The sequence below is a fragment of the Chrysochloris asiatica genome, unplaced genomic scaffold (assembly GCF_000296735.1).
Source record: "Chrysochloris asiatica unplaced genomic scaffold, ChrAsi1.0 scaffold00225, whole genome shotgun sequence".
NCBI lineage: Eukaryota > Metazoa > Chordata > Mammalia > Afrosoricida > Chrysochloridae > Chrysochloris > Chrysochloris asiatica.
The window spans coordinates 261,418-269,992 of NW_006408743.1; positions in this window are offsets into that span (position 1 = coordinate 261,418).

The window sequence follows — 8,575 nt, forward strand, 5'->3', positions numbered from 1 at the left end:
AAAGTTGAACAGTGAATAAGGAAGACCATAGAAGAATTGATGCTTTTGAGTTATGGTGTTGAGAATATTGAAAGTGCGATGGTCTGACAAAAGAACCAACAGATCTATGTTAGAAGAAGTGCAACCAGAGTGCTCCTTGGAGGCCAAGATGGCCAGACTTCGTCTCTCATTCTTCGGACGTATTGTTAGGAGGGACAGTCACTGAAGAAAGATAGCATGTTTGGTAAGGTGGAGGGTCAGAGAAAAAGGGGAAGACCCCCCAATGAGATGGATTGGCCAAGTGGCAGCATCGATGGACTCAAGCATGTCAACAATAGTGAGGTTGGCCCAGGATCGGGCAGTGCTTCGTTCTGCTGTGCATAAGGTTGCTATGGGTCAGTACTGACTCGATGGCACCTAACAACAACAATCTTTATTGACAGCAGACTGACATCTTTCTCTTATGGAATGGTTTGTGGGTTTGAACCACCAACCTTTAGGTTAGCAGCCACTTAACCACTGTGTCACAAGAGTTCCTATGAATTTCTGACAGACATTTCATACATAATATCTGGTAGTGTAGTAGTTACGAATTTGGCTGTGAACTGCAAGGTCAGCAGCTCGAAACTACCAGCTGTTCTGTGGGAGAAAAATGAGGCTATCTGCTCCCGTAAAGATTTACAGCCTTGGAAACCCTGTACAGGGTCACTATGACTCGGAACCAACTCTGTGGCACATAAGAACAACAACAACATGCTCCAATTGTCATGTCTGCGTCTCTACACACCCCATTAAACTTGCTCCGTCTGCATTTCTTGTTATCTGAGTATAATTCTTCTAGCAATGGCTAAGGTCAAACATTTTGACTCAATAATGACTCGTCTCTTTCTTTCCCCCACACCCTAAATTCCATTCATGAATAAATATTTTTGCCTTAATCCTTTGATTTTCAACTGGTTTTGAGTCACTTGAACAGTAATTTTATTGCTCAACCTAATGCATCCAGAATCTGACTGATCCTACCTTCACTGCTATATTCCTAGTCCAGGCTATCTCTTAAACTATGGCAGCATCTGTTTAACTATTTTATAAAGGGTAGTTCGGGCTCCTTTTATAATGTAAGATCATGTTCTGCCCCAGTCCAAAATCCTCCTTGGTTCTCCGTTTCACCAAGAGTAAGAGTAAAAGACAAAGGCCTTACCAGGGTCTACAGGTCTTCTAGTGTGGCACTATAGGATAAGCACTGGACTGTGAACCATACAGTTGGGGGTTCAAACCCACCAGCTCCTTGGAAACCCTTTACAGGGTCTCTATGAGTTGGAATTGACTTGATAACATTTAACAACAACAACAAATGTCTACAAGGTTCTATGGTAGCTGGCTCCCTCAATTGCTCTCTTACCCCAACCAATCCTGTCAGTCTCTCTTGCTTAATTTCCTACCATTCTCCCCTTTCATTTCAATCTAATCTCATGGTCTAGGTTAGTTTTCTATTATTGTCATAAGAAATGACCACAAAGATTTCTAGCAAGATGGTGGACTAGGCAGACACACTATACGGACTACCTACAACAAAGATAAGAGAACAAATAAAACAAACACTGATGAAAATTCTGGCACCCTGAACTTCTGAAGAAAGTTTAGAGAGGTGGATGAAGTGCTTGTTGGGAGGAAAGGCCAAGAAGGGATGAATGACTGGTGAACGGTTGGCCAGGCATAGCTCAATCATCTTGTGAGCAGCGTTTGCAGTGAAGGGAGGCCTGGCAGAGCAGATTCTCAAGGGCAACAAGAAAGATGAGAGTTCTTCTTTTTCCCCACGCTCCCCTAGTGACCAGAGGTGTGGTCAGCTCCCACCCTCATCCTTGGGCTGGAGGATGTTGTTGTTGTTTAGTGCCGTGGAGTTAGTTCTGACCCATGTATAGGGTTTTTGAGAAGTGACTGGTGAGCTTGAACCGCTGACCTTGCAGTTCAAACTGACTTTGCAGTCCAGCTCATTAACCTGCTGAGCCACACCAGGGCTAGAGGATTGTTGTTAAGTGCTGTTGAGTTGATTCCGACTCATAGCGACCCTGTATAGGGTTTCCGAGGAGCATGGTGAGCTTGAACCACCGATCTTGTAGTTCAAATGATTAGAGGATGGACAAACATTAACATGGGTAAAGGACAAGAGAGAGGTTAGCAGAAGAAAGATGAATGTACCGAGAGAAACAAGGAGAAACGCAGTAGTTAAAAATGAATAGAGGTAAATACTGTTAACTGTTGGTATTTGGAGGGAATTGCAACAATATAGTAAAGCAAAGTAAACGATTTGTTGAATGTAAAACTGAAAATCTGCTCTGTAAACCTTCACTCAATTCACAATAAAAAGTTGAAAAATAAATAAATAAAAGTTAATAGGTTCGACTGAAAAGAAAAGAAAGAAAAAAAAAATGACCACAAAGTGCCATAATTTTAACAGTTTTAAACAATACAAATTTATTATCTCACAATTTTGTAGGTCAGAAGTCTGGGTTGACTCAACTGATTTCTCTGCTGTGTGTCTTCTTAGGCTGAAAACCTTAGTCTCTGCCACTTGAACTTTTACGGGGATCCCAGGGAAGAATCTACTTCTACACTCTTTTTATTTTGTTAACAGAATACAGTGCTTTGTGTTTGTAGGACTGAGATTCTTGTTTCCTTTCTGGCTGTCAAATGGGAGCGGCCCTTAACTTTGGAGGCTTCTTTTCCATCTTTGTATGTGGGCCTTCTACACCTCTCTCTTCTGCTTTCTCCTTCTGCTGATTCTCTCTTCCTCCAGCAGAAGAAAATTTTCACCTTTTAAGAGTGCATGTAATTAACGTGGGTCCACCTGGATAACCCAGATTTTTACTTCTAAAATTCTAATTCCATGCAAAAAGTTGCTTTGCTATGTAATATCACATATTCACAAGTGACAGAACTAGGGTATAGGCGTCTTTGGAAACCAATATTCTTTTTACCATGAGACGTTTTTTTGTAAGCATGGTTCCATTTGAGGACCCATATGCTTGCTGGGTCCTCTTCCTGGTATGCTCTCCCCCTGGAGAATTACATAGTTCACTCTATCACTTCTTCCAGATCTCCACTTAATTATCACCAGATCCTACTAGTCTCCCCTGACCAGGTTTTAAAAGAACCCTCTCCCCATTACTCTTGATTCTCTTTAACTTACTTTTGTTTTTCTTTCTCTTTCCAGTATCTGACATGGGATATATTTGTTTGTTTTTGATGTTTTCCTCAAATAGTAAGTCCTTTGAGAGCAAGAACTTTGATTTATTCAGTGTTGAATTCCTTCTACCCAGAACAGCTCTTGGCATCCTGGGGGTGGTGCTGTGGGTTAATGCAATTGGACTGCAATGTCTGTACATATCTGTGACGGCAATGTTTCTATCTTTCTAACTCTTCCCCAAAGAATTCTGTGATCTTTAATTTACTCCATCTCAAAACTGCAGTTTTGGCATCGTTGAGAGACTCAAAGCATATTTCTTTTAAATGTTCCTTGAGCTTTGGAAACAAAAAGAGGTTTCGAGAGGCAAGAACTGAGTTGGTGGATGGGGAAAGTTTTCTCATAAGGCAGTCCTTGCTACTCTCCAAGAATGAGCAGTTAGTTGCATTGTCATGATGGAAAAAAATTCCAAACACATATTTCCTGGCCTTTTTCTCAACAATGTAGTTTTTGACTTTCTTAAAACTTCTTCCTTAGAAGCCCCCATGATTGCCCTGTATCCTTTGAGAAAATATACGAGCATGACCATTTAGAAATCCTAAAAAACAGTCTCTATAACCATCTGAGTTATAGGAGTTCAGGTGTGGCGCTGTGGGCTACAGCCTCAGACTGCAAAGTCATTTGAACTGCAAGTTTGATGGTTCAAGCTCACCAGCTGCTCCTTGGAAACCCTGTACAGGGTTGCTATGGGTCGGAATTGACTTGACGACACTTAACAACAACAATAACCATCTGAGATGATCTTTATGCCCAGTAGATCCCTCAGAAGCCACTGTTTTGATTGGACCTTGTTCTCTAGATCATATTGGTAAATGTAAGATTCATCCCTGGTTATGATTTGTTTTATAACATTATCTTTATTAGCTTTGATCCTGCTTAAAAGATTGATAGAAAAATCAGCTCTTTGAGCTAGTTGATTTTCACACAAACTGTTTGACACCCATTGAGCTGAAAGCTTACTGCAAGATGTTTGCTTAAAATTGAAAATGCTGAACCCTTTGAGATTCCAACCTCAGGTGATGTCACATCAATGGTAATTCTATGGTCTTCTTCCACCAGTTTCTGGACTTTAGCCATGCTTTTTCACTCACTGAAGTTAATGATCTTTCCTCTCTTGGTTCACCATTTTTGAAGTCTTCTTGAACTTTCTTGAAATGCTTTATTGATCTAAAAACTATTGTTTTATGTGGGACAGCATCCCCATAAACTTGTTGCAACTCTTCAATGATTTGAGAAGGTGTCTATGTGAGTTTTGTTAAAAATTTGATATTGGCCCTTATCTCAAAACCATTTTTTTTCCATGGCATAAAATGCGTTCGCTGTTTTTGAAGGCAAATCAGGAGGCTAAGATAAGTGTATGACTGAAAGAACTTGTCTTATTCATCCACTGATCACAGAGACCTGTTTAAACATGTTTTGTTTAGAACAAACTCATACTTATATGAACGGGAACCCTAGTAACAATACTTTTGACTTATGCTCCTATTTATTGAATGAATGCAAATCATCAAAAGGAAGAACTCCATGCATCAAGTCTTTGAGAACAATGTATCAGCTAAGTTTGATTTGACCTAATAGAACTACCACTAACAACAAAAAAATCTTATTCATAAAAAAAATATCATTAGTTTGTCAAATGACTGGCTAACGTCAGCAGTCAAATTTCCATAGAATCTTCAATCTGTCATAAAAGAAAACTAGTAGTTTGTCATTACTGGCCTTGATGTACCTAGACTAGCTAAGTTTTCATCTCTTAATGGTGACAAACTTTTAAATGATCTCTTCTAAAATCTTAAAAGTGCTAAAAATCAAGTCTATAGTTTTCAGAATCCATTTTTCTACCTTTCTAAATCAAAACATTTCTATCTCAAATTCTTGATGTATCTCTTTTTTTAAAAAAATATTTCCTTAAAGATTACTGACCATACACTTTTAATCTAAAAAACTCTAGAGCCAGAGATGTTCATTTAAAATTACCATGTGTTTCAAAAATTTTCTTTAAACATTCTCTCTAGGATGTTTGGTCTGTGCTTTCTAGTTGTTAGGTGCTTTCAAGTTGGTTCTAATTCATAACCACCCTCGTAGCACAACAGATTGAACACTGCCTAGTCCTGGCTTCTAAGGAGCATTCTGGCTGTACTTCTTCCAACACAGATTTCTTTATTCTTCTGTCAGTCCATGGTACTTTCAGTATTTTTCTCCAACACCATAATGCAAATACATCGATTTTTCTGGGTTTTCCTTATTCGTTGTCAAAGTTTTATATGCATATGAGACAATTGAAAATCCCATGATTTGAGTCAGATATACCAAAGATGCAAACTGACATCTTTGTTCTTGAACACTTTAAAGAAGTCTTTTGCAGATTTGCTTTATGCAGTATGTTATTTGACTTCTTGACTGCAACTTCCATTAATTTTATTGTGTAGCCAAGCAAAATGAAGTCTTTAACAATTTCAATCTTTTTTCATTCATCATGATGCTATTTATTGGTCCAGTTGTGATGATTTTTATTTTGTTTACACTGAGGTGCAACCCAACTTACTCTTTGAGTTTCATCAGTAGTTATATATGAATATTATCCTATCACAGATAGCATCGTACTTCAAGAAGATCTTGAAATGTTGTTTTTGATGATGAATGAGATGCAATTCTTCTTTTGTTTGTTTCCAGCATAGTAAGCCAAATGATTTTTCTGATTCAAAATCACCAAAATCCAAGGGGCTCATATTCTGGTACTATCTCAGACAATGTTTTGTTGTGATTCATAAGGTTTTTAGTAGCTAACCGTTCAGAAGTATCTCTCCTTCTTCCTAGTCTATTTTAGTCTGTAAGTTCCACTGAACCTTGTTCACCATCAAGGATATGGTGGTGGTTCTGACTCATAGCGACTCTGTACAGGGTTTCTGAAGCTGTAAATCCTTATGGGAGCAGAAAGCCTCATCTTTCTCCCACGGAACAGCTGGCAGTTTCGAACTGCTGACCTTGAGGTTAGCAGCTGGATTCGTAACCACTATGCTATCTGGCTGGTATTTGAAATACTGATGGCATTCCTATATCACAGCAACTCATAAGCCATCACAGCATGACAAACTGACAGACAAATGGTTGTCCATGTGTATAGTCACAATTTATTTCCAATGAACACACTGTTGGTCTTGCAAAATTCTATCATGGAACCTCTAGTGTCGTTTTTATAACCAGGGACATATTTTCCAACTCATGATCCTTTTCCTTGGTTTCTGACTTTTACATTCCCATCACCAGTACTTATCAATCCAATCACCAGTGCATCTTGATTGCATGTTTGGTTGAATTATGACTGTGAAAACTGGTGAAAATCTTGTTTCTTTATCTTTGGCATTAGTTATTATTAAGTACCATCTAGTGGGTTCCAACTCAGAGTGACCCTGAATAGAGCTTCAGAGGAGTGGCTCGTAAGGTGTTTTTGTTGTTGTTGTTGTTTGTTTGTTTGTTTGTTTCTAAATGTTTTATTGTGAATTATGTGATAGTTTGCATGGGAGAACATTAGTTTTACATTCATTCTATCGTATATCATTTCATTGCCATGGTTACCATTCCCTCCATGCATCGTCAACCAACCAAGCCTGCATCCCGGTCCTCAGCACACAGCCCCTCTCCTCTCTGGATCTAAAGTCCTCAGCTGCGCCATCTCTCCACGTCATCGTCTCTGCCTCCATCTCTGGCATCACAGCTTCTCTGGGTAGGGTCCCGCTCTCCGCTCTTCTCCAATGATGGTCCCAGGGACCTCTTCTCCTAGGCTGAAAAGTTAATCACTCTCCTCCTTGCTATAAAATGTCTATCTTTCCATTTCCAACCCTCACAATCAGTCCTGATAATAATTATTCACTATTGTATCACAAGAGACCTATCCTCATTTCCTTTCATCAGCCTGACCTAGACAGATTGGATACTACTCAGTGGAGATTTTACCTTCCTCCACACCCTCTGGATCTATGTTCCCTCTTGAAAGCTTGTAAGCCAGTCACTTCTTGCCTTTGCAGTACCCTTTTTTGAGCTACTGTATCAGTAGGTGTAGGTCAAGTTCATCAAATTACTCTTTTTTTCCTCTTCTATTTTTTTCTGGTTGAGCTCTGTTCATCCAGTCATTGAAGCCAGGTCAAGTGGGTATTATCTGCACGTATGGGTGTTTTTGTGCATATGCCCTCTCTTTGTATTAGCTGGATACTTCACTCTCCACTCTAGTCTAGTACTCTGTGGCTATGTCACTGACTCTGGACCCAAGAGTCCCCAGGTCTTGCCACACTGCTGGCCAACCAGGTCTCCACCCAGGTTCACAGAAGTCTTTTGAACATTGTAGGGCTTAGTTCGCAGCTTCATTGCTGTTTTTCCTTCACTTCCCCTTGTTGATGACGAGCGTGGCCACCAATCAGAGCATGTATTCCCATTGAGTTTTAGTCTTGGAAGGGGGTTTGCACTGAGGGGACCCAACCACTTGCCTTGATGTCTCCTGGGCAAGCAACTTGCTTGTTCTTGTAATAACAGTCGGTCTGCCTCTATTGTTTTGTATTTTTCCTGTAGGTCTTTCTTTCAAGAAGTATCTTCTGTTCTTCTAGCCACTCTAGGCTGGTCTGCTAGTCCTTTCAAGTGGAAATTTCCCATCTCTGAAGATCTGGATGTGGTTCAGGCTTCCACCTGTAATCTTATATGACTCGTAAGTTTTAACTGTAGACTTTAAGGTTAGCAGTCCAGTGCTTGTCCTCTCATGCCACAACATGCTTGTCCTACAGGCATTAGTGGTTAGGGAGTAAATCTGAGCAATAGTCATTAATTGGTGTTTCTTGTAGCTATATGGATATTATCTCATTCAGGATAGATCTTGAAACGTTCTTGTTCATGATAAATGTGACACTATTATTGTTGTTTATTTTCATCTTAGTATATAGTATAGTTGTCTGATTCAACATGGTAAATACCAGTTGTCTTAGTTATCTAATGTTGTTATAACAGAAATACCACAAGTGATAGCTTTTACAAACAGAAATTTATTATTTCAGAGTTTAAGAGTTAGAAGTTTGAATTCAGAGTACTGGCTCTGGATCCTTATCTTCTTTCAGCATCTGTAAACCTGACATTCCTTTGAGAGCTCTGTGTGTCTCAGCATCAATTTTGCCCTGGATCTATGAGCTTCTATGCATGAAATATGATTCCAGGAAAATTGGAAATGGTCAAAAATGAAATAGAATTCATAAAGATCAATATCCTAGGTGTTAGTGGACTGAAATGGACTAATATTGGCCATTTTGAACTAATCATATGGTTTACTATGCCAGGAAAGACAAATTGAAGAGGTATGACATTGCATTCATT